Source organism: Tenrec ecaudatus, chromosome 13, assembly GCF_050624435.1.
Source record: "Tenrec ecaudatus isolate mTenEca1 chromosome 13, mTenEca1.hap1, whole genome shotgun sequence".
In the NCBI taxonomy this organism is placed as follows: Eukaryota; Metazoa; Chordata; class Mammalia; order Afrosoricida; family Tenrecidae; genus Tenrec; species Tenrec ecaudatus.
Genome location: NC_134542.1, coordinates 32,232,971 through 32,255,951, shown reverse-complemented (window position 1 = coordinate 32,255,951; position 22,981 = coordinate 32,232,971). Strand labels below are relative to the sequence as shown.

At 44.1% G+C, this 22,981-nt stretch overlaps 1 protein-coding gene across 4 annotated transcripts in view; it reads left to right on the top strand.

Annotated features, from left to right (window-relative positions):
* Positions 1–22,981, top strand: part of ADAM23 (ADAM metallopeptidase domain 23) — a 189,989-nt gene that overhangs the window by 20,808 nt on the left and 146,200 nt on the right. The gene's annotated exons all lie outside the window — the stretch shown is intronic.

The window sequence follows — 22,981 nt, the reverse complement described above, 5'->3', positions numbered from 1 at the left end:
TCATGGTATCAGTACTCCCATTATCGTTCCTGAGGGGTTTATCTGTCCTGGATTCTGTGTGTTGAGATTTCTTAACTGTACCAGTGCACATGCTCCTGTCTAGCCGGATGTGTAAGGTAGGACTGGGGTCGTGATAGTGTGTATGTGGGGGTGGCGGCAGAAGCAGTAAAGAATTAGAGGAATGTGCCACAAACTTCTTGAAGCCCTCTCAATGGTCATCCCTTGGTAGGAGACTGGTTCCAGGACTCCCTTGGACCCCCATCCATGGATGCTCAAGCCCCTTCTATGAAGTGGCACAGTGCTTGCATTTACACAGTACACCGTCCCTTGTACTTTACATGCTTTCTAGGTTACTTATAATACATAATACAATGCAATACCATCTAAACAGCACTTTCTGCTCCCTGTTAGCCTTTGTGGGATTGCTTTGACCACTTAATTGCAGGTTTCCCCCTAAAATTTTTACTTTGTGGTTGTTGGAATCTGCAGGTGAAGAACCAGTGGGTTCCGAGGGCCTGCACTACCCAGCCCACTGCTGTCAGGTCCACTCTGAGTCATACGACCCAGGATTAGGTTTCCGAGGCTTTGTAAATCTTTATGGGGGCAGACAGCCTCATCTTTCTCCCACAGGAGAGTTTGAACCTCTGACCTAGGGGTTAGCAGTCCAATCCTTACTTACCTGACAGCGCCCCCAGGGTGACTGCACTCCTATGTGCATCCATGGACCAAAAAAATCAGAGTTCAGAAAGATATCAGGTAACATTCTCCTCCTTATCACTCCCTGCAGCTATGTGCTGTACTTGTTAAATTTCTATTTCTAGTTCTTATAACATTAAATCATTTATCTCTGCCCTATTTTTAGGGTTTTCAGCCTAAAATACAGTCCTTTGCCTGCCTGCTATGAGCGATGAAGAATATCTCCCACTCAGGCTGTCCCTCATCCTTCTTCCCCGTCCCTCTCGAATTGTCTTCCTTCTGAAGGTGGAACTTCCTGTACACCGTGTCAGGACGTTTGCGGTGCGTCTAGACAGGATGGACGTAGAATGATGTGGTCAGCCCCAGCCCTCCAGGCCTGGGGAGATAACATGCATGACGTCCTGCTGCTGAGCTGCACGGGGCTCCCGCCGTGGGTGCCAGGTCTCGGAAAGGTGGGTAGGGAAGGAAGGAGACACACTCCGTGCATTAAAAAAAAGTATATTCCCATGTCTTTTCTCTTTGTAATGTGCAAGAAGGCCATAAGGATAAAGAGCCTGTTAAGATTTTGTTCTGTTTGCAATGTCCCCATGGGGTTTACATGGATTTAGGTCCAAGGGAGTGCTTGGAGCAATCTCCTACCAAGGGATGACTAATGAGAGGCTCTGGATGACAAGGGGATAGAACGTCATTTTATTGGTATTTCTGAAAATTCGCTCTGTTAGCTCCGTGACGGCTGGGCTGTTGAGGGAGACCAGGTAGGAGGTAGTAGCAGGTGTTGGGGACAGAGACTGTGTGGGAAGACAAGGTAATGGCAGGATAAGTGATTTCGGACATGCTTTTGGAGGTCCAGTCTCCAGATTACTGGTGAATGGGGCGCGGGTTAAGCCAGAAGACTTACCAGTATGTTAGCTAGAATAATGATTTTCCAGAGATATGCACGGCCTCATCCCTGGGACCTGCGACTATGCTCCCCTTCATGGCAAATGTGACTTTGTAGAAGCCATTAAACCTTAGGAGCTTGAGTTCTTGTATTTTCCATATGGGCCCAGTAGAATCATGAGTGTCCTTGCAAGAGGAAGGCAGAAGGGTCAGTTTCAGAGAAGGAGATTTTATGACTAAAGGGAAGGTTACAGGGATGAGGCTGTGAGCCAAGAAATGCAGGGCGCTTTTAGGAGCTGGGTAAGAAGACGAAGTAAATTCTACCCCACCTTCCTACTCCCCCCTCCCCCCGGTCTGGAATGGAGGAACCAGTGCTATGACTCGATGTCTTTATATTTTGATTTTAGACTTCTGATCTCCAGTACTGTAAGATAATAATTTGTACTGTTTTGTTAGTTGCTGTTAGTTGCCGTCAATTCGGTCCCAATGCATAGTGACCCCACGTACAGCAGACCAAGACACTGCCCGGTCCTGGGCCATCCTCACACTTGTTCTTATGTTTGAACCTATCGATGCAGCTGCTGTGTCCATCTGTCCTTCTCCAGGGACTGGTCTCTCCTGACAACATGTCAAAAGTATGTAAGATGAAGTCTTGCCATCCTTGCTTCTAAGGAGCGATCTGGCTGTATTTCTTTCAAGACTTCTTCCAACTTTTGCATGCATAATGAGGTGATTGAAAATACCATGGCTTGGGTTAGGCTCACCTTAGTCCTGAAAGTCACATGCTCGCTCTTCAACAAGTCTTAAAGAAGTCTTGTGCAGCAGATTTACCCAATGCAGTGAATTCTTCCATCTCTTGGCTGCTGCTTCCACAGACATTGATTGTGGCTTCAACGCAAAGCAAAATCTTTGACAACTTTAATCTTTGCTCCTTTTACCTTGATTTTACCAACTGGTCCTGTTGTGAGGACTTTGTATTTCTTTACACTGGGTTGTAATCCATACTGGAGGTTGTGATCCTCGATCTTCACTAGCAAGGTCTCCTTACTTTGAGCAAACCAGGTTGTGTCATCTGCATATTTAAAGACTCTTGTAAAGGTGTCATCAAATCAGTTCCAGTTCTTAGCAACCTATGTACAACAGAATGAAATATTGTTTGGTCTGGTGCCCTATCCACAATCATTTTATGTTTGAGGCCATTGTAGCAAACATTGTCTCAATCTATATTATTCAGGATTTCCTTCACTCTTTTTTTTTTTTTTGCTGACCTTGTTTTTTTACCAAGTCTGTTGACCTTTTCCAGGGAGTGGTCCTCCTGATTTCATGCTCCAAATATGTGAGATGAATCTCTCTATCTTTGCTTCCAAGGCCATTCTAACTGTACCTCATCCAACACGGAGTTGTTTGCTCGTTTGGAAGTCCATGATACTTTCAATGTTCTATGCCAATACCGTCATCCAAATGCATCAACTTTTTCCAGGCTTCCTTCTTTCTTTATTGTCCAGTTTTCACATGCATATGTGAGAGACACGAATGGTTTTAAGTGTCATTATATTTATAGTAATTCATTCCATCAGTAATAGACTAGGACATGTGTGAAGGATGCTGTAAGGCTTTCTGATGGGGAACAATGGTACCATTTTCTGACACGGCAAAAGCTGGAGAAAACAGAACACAATCAATTTTGGTGCTATAATGGGTTACACATTGGGCTGCTAACTGTAAAGTCAGCAGTTCAAGTCCCCCAACTACTCTGGGGTAGAAAGATGAGGCTGTCTGCTTCTGTAAAGATATATAACCTCATTAATTCAAGGGAGCAGCTCTCTTCTGTTCTATAGGGTGACCTTGAGTTGGCGTTCCCTTGATGGCAGTGGGCTTGGTTTGGTTTGATCAATTGTATAGGAATTCCAGGGTGATGAAAATGGTTAATGCACTTTCAGTTGGTAAATGAAAGCTAGGAGATTGTGTCCACCCAAAAGTCACTTGCAAGAAGGTCCTGGCAAACTACACTTAAAATCTACAAAAGAATCCTCAACCACTTAAAATCCTATGGAGCCCGTTTCTCCCATGCCAAACTTGGGGTCGCAATGAGTTGGAATGGTATCACCTTCAATGGAATGGATTGGACATTGAAGCAGATCTACTGATGCACGAGTTGGCCTTGGTCTCAGGGCAGGTCAGGATGAGATAGTGAGGGCCATTGACATAGAAAGTGGGATTTAGAGACCGGGGGCTTGGCATCCCTGGAGGGAGCCTATTTCATTAATTGAGAGGCAGCTCAGTACCTTCTAAACAGAGGCCACATGCAGACTTACTCCCTCTCACTTCCTGCTGTTTAAATGACAGTTGTTTCTCTTTAGTCACCAAATGGCATTTCAGAAGATAATAAAGGGCTGCCACTTTGGGAGGAAAAAAAGCAACATGAAGCGTCCTTTAAAAAGATCAAATTTTGGGGCCGTGTAGCGGTGTTTCTTCCTCTTCTGCTGGTAGGTCCCGTCTTAACCGTTTGGGCTGCCAGGACCTTCTGCAACATCCTTCAAGGAATCTCAATAACTCCATACCTTTCTCGCACCTCACGAGCAGTGGCTTTCAACCAGGGGCAGTTCAGTCCTACAGAGGACATCCGGCAATGTCTGGCCATATCTTTGGTCAAAAGGAGCCACGGTGGTGTAGTGGTTCTGAGTTGGGTTGCTAGCTGCAAGGTCAGCAGTTTGAAACCACTCTAGGGAGAAAGAAGGGTCTTCCTGCTCCAGTAAGGAATGACAGTTTCAGGAACGCACAGGGTAGTGCCATCCTGTGCTGTGCGGTTGCGATGAGATCAAGTTAATTTAGGGGCAGTGAGGTTTGTTTGTGTGTTTGGTCAAGTAGCAAGCTGCTTAGTAGAAGGAAGAGCTTTATTCAGTGCTTTGAAGTCATTTCATTGAGATTCCACAATCGAGACAGGTTTTTTTTTCTTCGTATTTATTTTTTCCATCATGAGTTAAATGAAGACCTGCAGACCAGAGAAGCTATCTTCCTTCAACTATCCGTTAACATGTTGTGTCAACTCATGGTTGCAATCCCCTCAAGGTCCCATCACTTATGCCACTTCCTCCTCGTGTTTCCTGTTTCCTTTCTTCCATCTTTCTTAACCTTTAGAACTTTGCCTTGGGTAAGCACTGCCCTTTGATAAATTTTTCTCTTTTCGGGAAGATTTTATTGTTTCCTTTTGGGGGGGCGGTGGTGTGTGTGATGGTGTGCCCAGCCCTTCTTGGCAGCCACCTTTCTCCTGGTGACCAGCATATTGCTCAGCAACTGGCTTCCTCTTGGGTCGGATGTATGTCCTCGCCCTCTTCCTGAAGAACTTAAGCGCCTGTGTGTCCTTGGAAACTTTGAGCAGGACGCTTGTTCCTAGGACTCAAAACCACACGCCTCCCAGATCTTGGTCTGCGCGAACTTGTGCTTGGTGAGGTGTGCAGCAGCGGCTGTGCCCTGGCTTGCTCACATTCTTGGTCACCTTGCAGCCCGAGGGTAGCATAGAGCCATGGCTGCTACTCTTCAATGGATTCTGAGATGGAAACACTCTTTTCATAATAAATGGCTGATTATTTTACCACAAGGATGAGCTCAGGTCTAGACTCAAAGGATGACGAAGGGCCATGTCTTGGGGATCCCACCAGTCTCTATCAAAAAGCCTGATCTAGTTAGTTTCTCTTCTCATGAACAGAGATGTCAAAATAGGTGTCATTGAAATAAAACAAATAATAAAGGCTGCTTTATTCTTTTCCCCATTATTTGGCATATTAAAGCAGAAACATGGCTTTTCTTTTAGTATTTAAGAAAATACGTCTTCTTGTCATTCACTGTCTTAAGTAAGCGACTGAGTAGGAATGAAGAGACTCCTACAAAGCATAGATCTAGAGCCAGTCTTTTTTAACCCCTACCTTTGACATTTGAACTTTAATTACCATGTTAGGAAGGGACCTTAAGGAATCTACATTTTCCAGTAGGTTATAAGACGCTCTTCAATTTCTGTGATTAAAATATAGGGCATACTGTTGGTAAATTAACATCAATAATACATACCTTTAAATCCTTCTAAAATTGCATATTTATAAACACACATAAACAATGTGTACCTAAAGGTAATAACAAATTAGCGATATTAAAAACAAGGTAGCATGGCTTCCGGGCTGTGAAAAATGGCCCTCCAGAAATCAAAGGCAAGCCTGTGTTATTTCTCAGTAAGCCTTAGTGCACGGACGCACTCTGCAATGGGGTCCAGGTGGCTTGTTAGAGAGCCATTACCCTCATTTGTGATTCATCTTGTGTGATTTTTAACACACACACACACAGAAATGTTGGTTTTGGATTCCATTCCTCTTGGGGGAGTGTGTGGTGTATATTATACCTCCGAGGCTCAAAAGAGACATTTCCTGTTGTAACTGAAAATGCTTGTTGCAGAATCGGTGGATGCATTGCTCCTGGCCCCACCCCCGTTCCCCAACACACATAGCTTTCTCGCTTCAGCCCCAGCCTTTTCAGACAGCAGAGAGTCTAGAGAGCAGTCTGGAGAGCTTAACCAGACGTTAAACAGTTAGCTGTGTGTTGAGTTGCCCTCTCCTCATTAGCTCTTTCACCAGCGTTGAAAACATTTCAACATTCATTCATTTTTTCCTTAATTTACTTATTCACCGAGTAAACATTTATTAAAGTACGTGTATAGATGCGCTGCCGTTATCTGCGTATTCCACATGCCTTCCTGGGCATATTAGGTGCACACCAAACATACTGTGTCCCAAACAGAAGTCCTGGGCCCCCAGCACCAGCTCCTCTTGCAGTCTTTTCTGTCTCTGTAATTTGCTTGCTACTACGGGTTTATTCATAGAGCCCCGGTGGTTCCATGATCCAGTACGCAGCTGCCCTGATAAAGGTGCCAGCAGGAGTCAGCAGCTGCCCCGATAAAGGTGAGAGTGATGTGGCAGTGTACTGCCGTAGAGATGACGGCTTTGGAAACCCTGTTGTATAGGGTATGGTTACGGCCAAATGTTTTGGAGTTTTCATGGTCTCCTCTGTTACATTCATGATCTGAGTCTAGTGTATAAGAAGCTTCTGCTGACTCTTCAGGACCCCTGGCAGAGTAGTGGTTACGCAGTGGGCTGCTAACCGAAAGGTCAGCTATTAGAAACTACCAGCCACTCCGCAGGAGAAAGACCAGGCTTTCAACTCAGAAACTCACAGGGACACTTCTGCGCTGGCCTGGAGAGCCGCTAGTCATCGGAATTGACTTGATGGCAGTGAGATTGGTTTTGATTGCCTTTACATTCACTCTCGACCCTCAATCTGGCCACTTCTTCTCAACTCCACTGTTACCATACAACTTCAACTCACCATCACCTCTTTCCTATTGTGTCTGTGATAGTTTCATAATCTGTTGTCAGTTTGAGAGGATTAAGAGTGAAGGGGTGGAGTTTAGCTTGTCAGTCAGGTCGCAGCTTGATGACCTCTCTTGGGGGCGCTAAGGAGATCAATTACAGCTGACAAGACACATGGAGCTGAGCTGGAGGAGCCACGTAGCGAGCCCTGCTAGCGCTGAGATGCTTATACCACCGCTGGATCCACAGACTTTCCACCCACTGGCCTGTGATCTTCCTGCATTCAGCGCCCTTGCATGTGTTGTATATGTCAGAAGTGGAATTTATAGATTGGTATCGGACATATTGGCTAATGTCAGACTTATGGATTTGATCTGGACGGGGCTGGGATGTTTTCTCAATGTTCAATTGCTCTTGTATATAAAGCTCTTTCTTCTACACATATGAGTGTCTATGAATTTGTTTCTCTAGTCCACCTAGACTAACACAGTGTCCTAACTGGGCACACTGTTTTCCCTCTTGTCCCTCTTACCCCATAGTCTATTTGTGACTTAGTAGGCTGGGTGAAAGCTAGATCATGTTATGTCTCAGCTCAAAATCCTCAGCACTTTCCTATTTAATTCAAAGTAAACAACAGATTTCTTAGAGTGGCATACAAGACCCTGCATGATTGGCCTCTCTCTCCCCCCAACCCCCCTCTTCCCCTCCCCCCTCCCCCGCCTCCACCGACTTTATTGTCTTCAATACTCTTATCCACTCATTCCACTTAAGGCCAATTGGCCTTCTTGCTTTTCCTTAAGCATATTAAGTCTTCGCTTCCCTCTTGACTTTTGTCACTAGCTGCCCTCTCTAAGTGGAATTCTCTCTCCCTAGCTGCCCACACAGCTCCCTCCTTCACCTCTAAGTCTTTGTTCAAGAGTCACCTTTTCAAAGAGGTCTTCCCTGGCCATCCTATTTAAAGTTGTCATCTCTCTATATGACACATTCCCTACCTCCTCATGCCTCTTATCCTCTCTCCTCTCCCTCTCCTTGTCAGTCTGCCATCCCACTCTATTCCTGTCAAACACACTCATTCACATGCAAACTCCAGAAGACCAGGGCTTTTGCTTGGAACATACCCAAGCCTACACCCATTCCCCGTTGAGTTGATTCTAACTCATAGTGACCCCATAAGATTTTCAAGGCTGCAAATATTTCCTAGAACAGGATAGCCTTATTTTCTCACATAGAATGGCTAGTGGGTTTGAACCAGCAACCTTGCAGTCAACAGCCCACTGCTTACCTTACAGTACCAGGGTCCCTTGTTTGGAACATAGTCAGTCCACAATCAATACTTGATGAATAAATAAATAATTGCACATATGAAGTAAAAGTCAATGACCTAACAAATGCTTTTAGGAAGTAGACTTATTCTAAAATACTATTTTTATTTCTCTATGTCCTCACAGCACTATGCAATTTCTGGATTTTCTTTCAAAATAGAAATTTAGTAAACCTAAAGCAGGGTGATATATTATTTGTTTGCTAAAATAGACAGTACAGAATGTTTAATTGTCAGTATTCCAAATATGAACACTGATTACACTCTGCATGGTTGGCATCTCATAGAAATCTCTGGAAGCTAGAGGTTAGAGAAACTGAGGTTCTGTCATATTAACTTTTCCACATTTAGTAAATTATGTGTTGGTGTTAGGCGCCTTTAAGTTGGTTCCAACTCATAGTGACCCATGCCCCATAGGAGAAAATACTGTCCCAGCCTGTACCGTCTTCAAAATGGTTGCTGTGTCCGAGCCCATTGTTGCAGCCACTGTGTTTATGCATCTTACTTACCGAGGGTCTGACAATGTTTCCGGGCTATGCAGAAGGTTTTCAGCGGCCAACTCCTCATAGCTGATTCCTTTTTCAGTCTGTTCTTAGCGCTGCTGAAACTTGTTCACTTTGGGTGGCCCGGCTGGCACTTGAAGCACCAGTGTCATAGCTTCCAGCATCACAGCCCCACACAGCCACCAGAGGACGAGACATTGACGGACAGGGCCAATTGCGAGCATGGCGCAGCATCGGGCAGTGTTTGCTCTGTTGGACACGGGGCTCTTAGGAGCTGGAACTGATTTGATGGCCCCTAACAACAGCAGTATTGAAGGTCTTCCTGTTTTTTTGTGTTTTTGTTTAAGCTGATCCTCTACATTACCAAGCATGATGTCCCTGTCCAGAGACGGGTCTTTCCTGATAACATTTCCAAAGTACCTGAGATTAAGTTTTGCCACCCATGTACCTAAGGTACATTCAGGCTGTATTTCCTCTAAACAGATTTATTTATTCTTTTGGCAGTCCACCATACATGCAGCGTACAAGGTAGGTGCACTGCATATCATTTTTTCCCAGGAAAATTGTGAGGCTTTCTGTCCAGGAACAAGCCTGGCAGTGTTGTCTGGAAGTCTGATGAATCTGTAGAGCTGCAAAGTCAGGAAACCTCTCTTGGTTTGGCCTGTAGTTTGAAAGGTACTCTTTCCATCCATAGGAGCAGCAGTAACTCATACAAAGTCAATGCCAAGGTCAGAATTTAGAGCAAAGGATAAGGTCAGACGTAACTGATAAGCAGAGGGCATAGAACTTTCTCTAATCTGCAGCTGTGAATCCCTGAAACCCCAAAGAGGCTCCATCCCAGGTGCATGCAACTTGAAAAATGAATTTTTTCAGAGGGTATTCAAGGAAAGCAAAGACCTTTTAGGAATGTTTTTGTCAAGCATCTGTGCAGTTTGAATGAACTTTTAGCAATAAAAAAAATACCAAACATTCTGGATATAAACAGGGTGGGACCCACCAGTGAGGCCTAGTGGAGCCAGGGTATATCAGAGATGGAAGGAGTGGTCTCAGGAGGGTTTCCTGCTCTCTCTGCCACGTGCTTTCAGTTGTGCGTTACTGAGGAAGTATTCAATATTAATATTTGAATATACCCTACAACATTTCCAGTTTCTTAGATCAAACAGTGCTTGAGTGGACTGTGGAATTATTCTGTGAGCACACTCATCTCATAGTTTAGGCTCGCTCATTATGAACGAGTCCTTTTTTACTCATCACAGGGACTCACGTTCAAGGACTTTGCCTAGATCAATATTAGAATTGACACGAGACCACGGGGCTGTGGTCGCCAAAGTTCTGGAGACCCGAATGCTCGGGCCCAGGAAGTCAGACTCAGGGTAGAGTGCTGTCTTAAGGTCTTTTTGTTTGCCTGTCAGAAGCATGTGAACATTCTTTAAGCAAACTACTACAGCGCCCTCAACTAACACGTCACTGATACTCAGCATGGAACTTGATTTTTTTTTTAACTTTCTAAAATTCACACCTTATTCTGTCCTTTTATTTAAATTTGGATACTCAATAATTCTGGCTTGAAAGGCAAACGGTGTTCTCGCTTTTCGACAAACATGCTTGGAGTTGTGCATTTTGGTGATGGAGGAATTAAGGAGGGAAGGGAGCAAAGTGAGTCGCACCTCAGCTCCTGATGAATGCGTCACAGGAGATGTTACTATTCAAGAAGGCAGAAGAAAGAAACTGCTTCCATGGCAACTGTTGTCAGAGTTGTGTTTTTACTCATCTTTCATCAAGATGCTGTTGTGAGTCCGCCTGACTCATAGAGACCTTCTGTGCTGCAGAACGAAACCCCGTGCCATCCAGCTCCCTCCTCACCAGGCCTGGGCATTGCCGACTTCTCGGTGCCAATCCAGCTCTTGGAGGGTCTTTGCTTTTGCTGACCCTCCACCACGCAATGGAGCGTTTCTCCAGAGACTTCCCAGTGGTGGGTTCATAAAATTTAACAGCTGGTCCGCAGCCCAAATGATCGTTTTAAGTATAAAAAAAGAAAGTTCGTTTATTATTTCATACAGCTAATACTTCAATAAGAATCATTAGAGAGACATACAAAATTATATTGTCTTAGAGTTAAAATATGAACACAATTGAAAAAATATCTTCAAAACCCAATAAAAATGCTGCTTACGAGACTTCGATATGACTTCTTGATTGGTGTCCTCACTTGGAAGCTTCTTCCCTTTGATCTGAGCCCCATCGGCTGTGTGATGGGTCCTTCTCCATCTTTCCATGGGGGATGTGGCCCTTCTCTTTGTGTGCTGTGTTTGTTTATTGGAGTAACAAATGGAATAAAAATGCAGTACTTCATCACAAGTACAACAAGCTTCGTGAGATGAAGAAGCGACTATCACAAGCAAAGTTCTGTCGCATTTTTTATGCCTATGGACAGAATGAACACTGTTGCCCAAATGCACATTAAAAAGAGTAAGGAATGTAAATTTGTGGTTTCCACATTGGGGAGCTGCCCAGCTGCTGAGCTTAAAAGCGAACCCTGATTATAAGAGCCTTGTTAGCAACAGGTTCGCCAGGCTCAACAAAAAATTAGGTTTCACTTCTGTCAGCTTGGTGTGATATCATGTCCAGAGTGTGAGACAGAATTTAACCATCTGTGGAGCTCCTTTAACCATCTAAGGAGCATTTTGGCTGTACTTCTCCCAGGACAGACTGGTTTGTTCTTCCGGCGGTACATGGTCCAGTCAAAATTCTTTGTAGCATCTTACTTCAAAGACACCACATCCTCTTTGGTCATCTTTACTCACTGTTCAGTTTTCACGTGCACTGGAGGGGAGTGAAAGTACCATGGCTTGGGTCAGGTGCATTTTGGTCTTCAGAGTGCTGGACCCCCTTTAAAACCGTTTCATTGGCATATCATTTACATAGCTTACCATTCAGTAGCTCAGTCACATTCAAGAGTTGTACAGTCATCACCGCGGGCATTTTAAAGAGGCGCGTTGCTGCAGGGTTGCCACTGCAACGGGACATTCGATGTCTTGACTGCTGCTTCCTTGGGCATGTGACAGTAGATTCAAGGAAAACCAAATCCTTAACAACTCTGCTGTCCTCTTCATGTATCCTGATGTTCCTGACTGGCTTCATTGTGATAATGTGTGCTTTCTTGATATTGAAGCGTAGTCCATTTTGAAGACTATAGTCTTGGATCTGCATCAATGCGTCAAGCCCTCTTCACTTTCAGCAAGCAAGGTTGTGTCGTTTTCATATCAGAGGTTGCTCCCGATGGTGTGTTCTTCATACAGTGCAGCTTCTGGGATCCCTTGTCTAGCATATAGATTGAGTGAGTATAGTGAAAGGATACAATATGGACAAATCTGTTCTGAGTTTTCACCGTGCTGTGTTCCCCTGTCCTGTTTGAACCGTCTCTTGCTTGGTCTATATACTGATGTGGCCTGAGCACAATTAGGTGCAATGTTACCCATACTTTGTTATGACTCATGCAGTCACGTGGCTTTGTGTAGTCAGTAAAACACAAGTAAACATCTTCCTGATGATCCCTGCTTTTAGACAAGTGACATTTGATACCAACAATGATATTTGAAAATATCACTGATAGAAAACCATGGAAAGTCAAATAATACAGCTGCCATGACTCTTGTGATACTTGATTCTCTCGTAAAAAGAAAGAACTCTGTTTCAATGTAACGTAGCCTCTGTCTGGAGTTGGTGTCATCGCCATAATGGGTGACAGTGATTATTTTGTGCCATAATTATTTCATGTAAACATCCCATGATGCATGGCAAGTGAAAGTGTATCATTACTGAGTTCTTGGTTGGTTGGTCATTAAAAAACATCTCACTACGACCCTTCAGATGAAAAAACCCCTCTACTCTCAATAAATATAAAGTTAGCATTAAAAAATTGAGAGAGAAGGGTCACAGCCATTAAGACCTTCCAGAGTCTGCCCATCCGATCTAAAGATTGGTTCGAGTGTCTATCAAAGTAGGACACATAAAATTGAAGCCGACTTCAATTCTTTTGTGACATGCTACCTTGTTTTAAAACAAAGCACAACTTATCTTCCTTCCTTTCTTAAGTGTCCGAAGTAGTTTCTTTACTTCGACTGGCAATACCAAATTTTAAATTTGGATTTTAAGTACAGCCATCTCATGGCTCATTCCCTGGACTGGCTACCTGCTTGGATGATCAATGCCTTCTGTTCTGTTCGAACGACAGAGCCCATCTCTTGTCTGCGTCCAAATTTCAGAGCACCTCGGACTGAGGGCAGATTTATAAAAAGAGGTGGAAGAGAAAATGAACTTGGGCTTTCTGCAAAGTTGATTTCCTTGGAAAAGAGTCCGTGTGAAACGTTTGGTCAGAAGTTATCATTCATATACCCATGCTAGCTTTTTCTCCTGTCGTTGGGTTGGATCATTGGGTGTTGGCTGGATTTCTTTCAGAGTCGGGGCTCCATCTTCTTTGGCTAGATTGGCAGAGAACAGAGTGGAACAATGACATGCTTCCTTATTTTGGAGATGCTGATCTGCCTTTGTCATTAGGGAAGAGTGTGCTTGCTGATGTTTCCATCTTGCTAATGAAATATCATATTTTTTTCAAGGCTAGGGCTTCCACTTTCTGGTTTAAGCTTGGAAGATAAGTTGGTGATCAAAATACATCATGTGTTCACACTACTGATTGATCTCATGAAATGAATTATTTTATGATAAACGGTCATGTTTTCACTCTCACCACAATCCAATACCACTCTGCAACAGAAAGGAGCCTAGGTTTTATTGTAAAAGCGTATTTAAGGACGGAAGCATCTTTTTGGTCGCAACACGTAGAAACACTTTGACATTTTATCCGATCCAATCAATCCTCGAGCTGTCAAAATTCTGCGTAGCATTAAATGCTGAGGAAAATTCCTTGGGAGCATGTCAGCTCTCCTTCTGCTCCCAGATTCCAGTGGACTTGCCGCTCATGTTCCTAATTTAGAAATTAATCATGCTGAAATTATATCTGGTCCTTTAAAAATATTCATCATTTAATTGAAGTGAATTTATCACTCACTCTTTGTGGTTTTTCATCTCATTTCCTTAACTAATTGATAAACGTTTTGATGTAACCACAAATTCTCCGATATCTTTACATCTGCCACAGTGGCTAACACAGGATTCTACTCATGGTAGTACTCAGTGTACATTTGTGAATGGGTTAATCACTTACACTGTGGATTGGAACTTGCTAGAAGAAAACAGGCCAATGTTCTTCCTCACAAGCCATCTCTTTAAATGCATCTCAGCAAGAAGATTCAGCAAATTACCTTAATTTGCAAAACTGCCTTCACGTAACATCTGCAGCTGTCCCACTTCTCAGGATAATGATTCATATTATTTTAACGACATGGCAACTTGCACAAGGTCAAAGCATAATGATAATTAGCAAGAAGAAATAGGAAATGTGCAACTTTTTGAGTGTGAGTGCACTTTGGAACTTTCGAGCATGTGACCAGTTTTGCCCTGGGAGATCACTTTTAAGGGAGGGCTGACTGACTATCTTTTCGAACCCATGTATCTCGCCCTCTTTTGACTTCATTACTTCTTTCTTGAATTATTGAGCTTTTTGTGTGTCTAACCTTTTGAAGGAGCTTTTTGCAACAGTATTATATAAACTAGGCCTTGCAGACATCTTGTTAGTAAGTTCTCAGCATTTATATTTTGATGATGAGCAAAGACACACTTGGGGCTTGAGGACTTCTGACACTTTCTCCTGACTGTGCTGAAGCTAACCCGTCCTATTTCTTTCTTTGATGTTTGACCTTGAGCAAATACACCACTCATCTGCTGCCCTGCGCTCTTTACAACATTGTCTTCTATAAAAGGGCAATCAAAGATACCTACCTTCCAGTCTCATGGGGTGCTGTGTTACTGTGGCTAGACACGATAAGACCTGGAGATGACTGAAACACCCAAAATGTAAGACGTTTTATTTTCTTAGTTCATACTAGTCTGTATGGTCATCAGCGTGTTAATTTACAACAAGGAATTAGAACTGGAATGTAATTTAAAACAGTCTACTGAGTGTTGTGTTGTATTACTTTGAAACTCATAAGATTAATTTAAGGAGTCCTGATGGCACAGTAGTTAAGCTCTGGGCTGTTAACGGAAAGATTGGTGATCATGGGCTTTTAACCATAAGGTCAGCAGTTCAAAACCACCATCTGCCCTGAGGGAGAAACATGAGACTTTCTACTCCTCTAGAGAGTAACAGTCTCAGAAACCCACAAGTGCAGGTCTATGCTGTTCTACAGGTTTGCTGTGAGTCAGAATCGACTAGCTTGGATTCTTTTGTTTGTTTGCTTTGCTTTCCACATAGGATCTCTGGTCACATAGTGGGTTCCAAGCTGCTAACCTCAAGGCCAGTGGTTCAAGCTCACCACCTGCTCCGAGGGCAAAAGATGAGACTATTTTTGAAAACCCACAGTGACAGTTCTATACTGTCTTATAGGGTTTGGTTTTGAGTTTAATGACTACAGGGGACAGGCCTGGTAATCTCCTGCAGTCAGAATGACAAAATCCAAACCAAACGCACTGCCCACGAGAGGATTCCGAGTCATAGCAACTCAGAACTGCCCCTGTGGGTTTCTGAGCCTTTCCATCTTCACAAGAGTAGACAGCCTCATCTTTCTCCCACGGAGTGGCTCGTCGATTCAAACCACTGACCTCAAGGTTAGCAGCTCAATGCACAGCCCACTTGGCAAAGTCTATGAGAGAATTTCATGTGGACACATGGGTTTGCCAGGAGCCAAAATCTACTTCATGGCACCAAACAACATCAACCACAAAATTTAACATCCACAATAAAATTAATTGTAGAGATTTAAATTAATATGAAGAACTTTTGTTAAGGATTGTGGCATGGTATACATAAGGCTAACCTATCTGGGTATATTCAGATATTTGGGTTTTTGCTTTGTAAGGAAAAAATATCTTCAAGATAGACCTTTATGTTTTCCAGTTCTGGGGTAGACTGCCACGAGGAATCACAGGTGTGGAGTGAAAACCATTAGCAAAAAAATAAAGGAAGAGGAAATCCTACCTGAAAAGAATGATGTAAATGTATATATCTCCAAAAGAATCTTATGATATATATTTCCATTATCATAGAGCACATGCAATTAATTATATGCATTTAGATTTTATTATTAAATACTTTTAATGGTATGCAATTTAGATAATAAATATTCCATATATAATTTTTTTCAGTTTTAAAGATCATTTTATTGGGGGCTCTTATAGCTCTTATAACAGTTCATACATCAGTTGTATCAAGCATCTTTGTACATATGTAGCCATCATTTTCTTTTTTTAAAAAAAATCATTTTATTGGAACTTATACAACTCTTATCACAATCCAAACATACATCAATTGTGTAAAGCACACTTATACATTCATTGCCCTCATCGTTCTCAAAACTCTTGCTTTCCACTTGGGCTCATGGAATCAGCCTCTCATTTTCCTTCCCCGCCTGTCCATCCCCACTCTCCCTTCAACATGAACCCTTGATAATTTATAAATTATTATTTTATCATTTCTTACACTGCTTGGCGTTTCCCTTCACCACCATTTATAATTTTAAAAGATATAGAACTTATATATCTTTATCAGTGATAATATTGTTTGTTCAAATACATATTAGCTAATAGTGTTTGTTCTAATAATACATTCAAACCAACAATATTAAGCAACGAAGAACATAAAAAGAAGGAAGGATTACAATTATCTAGAAATCAACTTTCCCAAGATTTCTTCTCGTCAAGGAGACAGTTTCCGTAATCCTGGCTTGTGACGCTGGTTAAGGCATTTGCTCTTCATGGCTTCCTGGGAGCTCATCTGCACACACCTCATTGCACATGTGTCTATTCAGTCCTGCCTAGTGTCAGTCCTAGAAACCTCCAAAGGGTTCTAAAGCCCACAGGTAAAGCACTTTGTTGGCGTAGTGACACAAGGTGGGTAAATAGTAACCAGTACTGATCCAATACCCATAATGTGTAGCGTATGTTTGCAGGAGAGCAGACTGACTGCCTTTGAGTTGGTTCTGTCTCACCGAGACCCTGTGCACAGAGGAACTGCTCCACTGGGTCTCCGAGGCAGTCATTCTGCACCGGACCAAACAGCCTCATCTTTCTCTGTGCTCTCAGAGACTGACCTTGCAGTTAACAGCCCAGCACTGAACCAGCTGCACCACCAGGGCTCTTTGTGAAAGCACACATCACTTGCAGGTGCCTCCTTCTCGTTTCTGTAAGTATTTAGTCATCTTGTTCTCCTGTTTTGATGTCCATAGCAACACTAATTATTTCAGAATGCAAGTCCTTAAGCAAGCATGTAGATGACACAGAGTTGAAGATAGAGAAGTGCACCATATTATAACATTATTTGATCATAAGTTGCAAAAAAATCTTAAAGAATTTAACAATCTTGAACATGTATGCAAACTGACGCTCTTTTAGGTGCTATTTACTAAAGAGAAACAAACAAAGCAAAAAAGCACATTGTTCCGACGTGTAAATTGTTTTTCAGTGAAGGAGGTTTGTGTATATAATTGAGTTCACTTGTTTTTGTTTGTAAAGCTCCTGTAATTTCCCTGTGCCAGATTCTGAGTCAAAAACACACGCAAAAATTGCCAAGTGCTTAGGCAACAGCTGTCCTCAGTTTTCCAGGGTAGTAATTCCGAGCCCAGGGATGTCACTAAGTAATGCTGTTTGACGATAATTGTAAACCCCCCCCCCCATTCTTCCACAGTGCTATTATCGTGAATGTCTTATAAAACAAATATCAACCATCCCTTCGTGTAATAGATGTGGAGAAATCGTGGAGAGTGGTTATGACCTTGCGTGGGGCTCATGAAGGCGTCTGAAGGAGTCCCTGGTCTGATCTGACTCACTGGAAACCGTTCAGCACCTAACTGTGCACCTCCTCCTGATTTGTAAAATAAGAGCCAACCTGTAGGAAATCTTTGTATCTTTGGTGCATTACTCAACTCAAAAATCGTATTTCCTCAACTTCCATGACAGGGCTGCCTATTGTAAAACTTTCGTTCATCTCAACTAATCTTCTAATGTTCCTACCATGTCAAAGAGTAGACTAATTGTGTGTGTGTGTGGAAAACCCCAAATAATACCCGGCAGTGTAATTGGTAAAACATTAATAATAAAGGCGCATTTTACCTGATTTAGAAGCATGTTTAAAATAGACTGTTATCAAAATGGGCCCTAGTGACGCAGTGGTTAAGGCACTCAATTACTAAGAGTAACGTCAGTGGGTCTAACCTACCAGCCACTCTGCAAGAGAAAGAGGTCCCAGATTACATTCATACAGATTCATACCTCGACAGCTGGATGGTTCGGGTCTACTCTGTTCTGCAGGCTGACTGTTGGAGTAGCCACAACAGCAGTGGTTGGTTATTACCAAAACCACTTAACAATAGCATTTTGTTTAAAAACATCAGATCCGTTAAAATGGACTAGCCGGAGAATCCCAGAGATTAAAAGTTGTTTTAATCAGGTATAGGACCGAGCAGAAAGGGCGTAATGATAGGGAAAGAATCCCTTGTCAGGCATTGATTTTGGTGTAGAGAAAATGATGCCCTACGTGCAAATGCAGAACATAGAGCGGTAGAGAGAGCAGAGATTCGAAACCAATGACATACACCAATGTATTGAAAAGACTTTAAACAGACACAACTATATTTGATGAATCAACTGATGCTACAGAATACATGTGCGTAGAAGTTGAAGGCCATGAAGAAATCTTGTCATTTTATCTGACAGGTGGATTCATACTCATCTTTTGAAACTTTGTTCAGTTTGAAAAGACGAGGAAGCCTTTATGGACCCCTCTGTTCTTAGGTGTGGCTCCGCCTTGGTCGCTGTGGTCCTTAGATACCTCCAGGCTGGCAGCTCACCTGTAGGCTGTTCCTAGGCCGGGGCTCCAGCAACCTCTACATACACATCGTGAGCCTTAATGCACAGTGTTCATAGTGCATTCAATGAAAGTTGATCTACTTTTGGGGGAAAGATCATTCACCGAGAAGGGTCTGCCTGGTGGCAAGACCCTTGTGACTTGACTGTGGAGCTCAGGCCCTGGGGAACAATGGAGAGTTTGGGGGAGGAACGAAGCAAGTGACCTAAATGCCGAGGACCCTGCAGAGGAAGGCTTCCTGAGACGTGTGCAGAGAGGCTGCCTGGGACGGACGGGGAGCACTCTGATCATCTGTCAGTGGAGGCAGAGGGCACAGAGGAGCAGGGGTGGTGTTGGGGGAAAGGTGGGCGGACCATCGAAAAGTGTGTGCAGGTGGGTGTCTGGTGGCTCTCCGGGAGGCCTTCATCGATGACTCGCCACCTCCAATGCGCGAGGATCTTGGGCTGCAGGAAGGCTGGCCGCCAGTCCAGGGCAGGCGATGCAAGCACTGAGTGGATCTCTGTTCTTGTGCTTGTGTGGAGGCGAGTTTTTCTTCTCGGACACCGATGATTTGTTAATTTATATTATTCACAACACGCCGGTGAGCTATACTCATCACTGACGCCTGCTGAAGGTGGTTCAGCTCCGGTGGGGTTGTCTCATATTGCGAGTTAAGGCACAATGACAGCGTTAACAAAGGGGTAACTTTTACATGAAGAGGGAGACATACTCTCAGAACTCACGGAGGACCAGAGCCTAAGTGCTTTCTGGAGTTAGAAGGCCGTGCGACCCTTGCAGAGGCATATTCTGCAGAGGCATATTCTGCAGATGCTATCTCCCCTTGGTATCGATGGGGATGGAGGGGGGTGTTTCAGGACCTCCGTCCCCCTACCCCTATGCCCAAATCTGAAGATGCTCAAGTCCCTTTTTTCTTAAAAAAAAGTAACCTATGCACAGCCTGTAGATTACTTGTAAAGCCAAATACAATAGGAATGCCATGTAAATCGTTATTATACTGTAGTGCTTAGCGGATACTGAAGAGGGGGAAAAGCCTGTACAGAAGCCATTGTTGTAGGGCTAACACATAGTACATGTCAGCAGCCATGTGACATTGCCTTTCTTTCAACCCTTGGAGATTGCTTTTGTTTAGTGACCTGAAAGAGAAATACATGGTCAATCCATGTGCAGGATAATTAAAGCGTAAGGACACGTACAAAATACAATGATACATGGAGAAATTATGATCTTGTTCTCACACACTTTCTGTTAACACTCACCACCCGCCCCCCTGGTTCTTCTCTCTTGGTAACATTTGCATGATGATGTTGGGAATGATGACTCCCGCGTAGGTACTTTGTGGTGCGCACAGCGACGAAGGGACGACATAGATGTGTGGCACTGTAGGTAAGTAATGAGACATCAGGCTAAGTTGAACCTCCTGACAGGGCATCCGGAGGATCAAAGCCAGGTTCTGACTGTAGAGGGTGGCACTTGGGGGGAGTCTCTGGAATACTAGCCGGGACTGTGGAGGCTGAGCTCTGAGAACAAAAGGTCATGGGAAGCTCTTCTTCTTTGCAACGTGAGACAAACCTTTCCATGGTTGTAGGCATATTGTCATCGCTAGGCTGACCCCGAGACCCTGCTCCACCGGAGGATCATGCCCGAGGATCCTATTCTTTAACGCGGTGGTTCTCAACCTTCCTAATGCCGCGACCCCTTCTTACAGTTCCTCCTATGGTGGTGACCCCCAACCACAAAATTATTTTCATTGTTACTCCTTAACTGTCATTTTGCTACTGTTATGAATGGGGTGACCCCTGTGAAAGGGTCGTGTGAGTCCCGGATGGAGAACCGCTGCTCTAACATGTATGCCTGTCGAAAAGCTGCCGTACATTTCCACGTCCGAGTTGATTTGTCATCTTTTCTGGTAGAGGAATTCAGCAGATCTTCAAGTGGTTAGGTCTTCTCTGTGCTCTTTTGCGCATTCCCCGATGTGGACCTTAATCATGGCAGAGAACCTTCCTTTCCAGCTTCCCAGGTATCCCTCAAGGAAACCCTAACTTCTGCATCCATAGTGAGGTGGCCCCTGAAAGCTCACTGATTTGTTAGACGGCTTCCAACATGCATCGGTTGTCTCAGGCCCCTACAGCCTCTGAAGGGAGCACCATTGTATCTGCATTTGTGAAGCTTTTTCCTAAGTCCATGATGCCTGGATCCTGTCGAAGGTCACCTTCATGCATTAGATGATGCCTTGATGAGTAGCGGCTCAGTGAGATAGTGGTGGGAGGCAGGGCCGTCCTGGGATGGCAGAGACATTGGGATGGTTGAGAATGTTGCCATAGGAGGACCTTGAGTGGTCACTCCTTCTCTTAAAGGTGTTTCCTCACTTCAGGAATGAAGTACTGGTGGAACCATTCAGTGACCACAGTGCTCGTTACCTAGGGCGTTCTTGTTGTGTTACCAGATACTGGACAGGCAATTTTTGGTTCTGATCTTATGGGTCCAGAAATTGTTTACTCAGTAGATGAGGCTTGCCTTGATCATATGACCAATTGAATTGCCACACAGAACCAGAGTAAGGGAGTTTTCCCAGTCCTTGGACCCTGGCGCTTGCTTGGCACTCATATGGATGTAGGTACAGTTGCATGTTCTTGAAGAATAAACCTATTTTTCCCCTGTTGGAGACTTGCTTTGGATGATAACCTTTTCCTTCGATGAGTTTCTCGAACACTTCTGGGAACACTGGTGCTTCCTAAGACCCAGCGGATGCTGGTCTCTTACGGGCTTTAAATTTTTGAGGCCCCAGCACTTTAAATTAAGATAAGGCTTTCTACTCCTGTAAATAGGTACAGCCTCAGCACCCCGCCGGGGCACTTCTCCTCCGTCCTATAGGCTTGCTGCGAGCCGGCTTGGCCTTGGTGACAGTGAGCGGTTGGTTGGTTGGTTCGGCGCTTTACATAACCGGCAAGTTGCCCCTTAAATTCCTTCCTCCCCCTCTCTTCAACCCTCCCACAGTGCTCCTGAAGGCTAAACACTTTCTCATGCACAATTTTGCCATCCACAGGCAGGGATATGCTGCCGTGACATGCCGTCTGCCCACACACCGAGTGCTTTCTTGGTCTTCGCAAGCACTCCGGCATGCAGAGAAAGGCTGTTTTTGCCATTGGAAGGGCAGCACGAGCATGTTCATGAACTTCAGCCTTAGTCGTCTGCCCTCCCAGACCACTCCAGCAGGCAGGACGTCATTTTTCAACATATGTAAGGTTTCTGTTTTCTCACTGAGAGATAGCACTATGCACCCCCTCTTAGCCCTTACGGGATGGCTCTGACCGCTTCTTTGCGTTCTGTGTTGTTTAAGTGCTGTCAAGTTAGTTCCAATTCATAGAGACCCATCGCCACCACGCGGTCCGGGCCACCCTCACAGGTGTTCGTAGCTGTTGAAGCCACGGGGTCAATCTATTTTGTCGGGGGTCTTCTTCTTTTCGCTGCCCCTCTACTTCACCAAGCACGATGTCCTTCTGCAGGGACTGGTCTCCCCTGGTTCATGGCCGAAGGGTGTGAGACGATGGCTCCCCATCCTCGCCTCTAAAGCGCACTGCTTTTTAGGAGTCATCCTGCCCCCCACTTCCCGTCAACAGAGATAACGGGTGCACACAGCACAAGCAGAGCAGGAATGGGGTGCGAGGCACCAGTGCTCCAATAACGCGTGCTGGCAAGGGACCGGAGGCCACAGTACCTGAGCATCACGTCGCTCCTGAGCACTCCGCGCAGTGCTCCTCATGTGCACACTCGCGTGTTGCTTTTCAGGACTTCCTGTCTTTTTCCTCTTCTGAATATTTTTGATCTGCACTTGGTAGAATCTGCAGATGCCAAACCTGTGGATCCAGACGACTGGCTAAACATCATTTAGAAAAAGTTTCAATTTCTGATGACAAGCAGACCTCTGACGTGGTTTTGCACGTAGGTGTGCAGAAAGAGTTGGTCAGCGGTGTGCTCAAAGTGGGCTAACATCAAGCTTTAATCGGGCAGATGTTTGCATAATTCATCATGTCCCATTCAGAAGTCCAGCAGGCTGTGCTTTTGGTGTTCGTCACAGTGCGTTTCATTTTAGGGGACTGGTTGTCTTTTATTCTTCCCTTGACAAGCAGATATTTACATCTTCCCAGAGACACCATGACAACTCGTCTAGTTTCCATGTAAAGAAATGAGTGGCTGTGAAAAGATACAGAGGCCAATTGATAAAAGAAGGTGTTCTTATTAAATAATAATC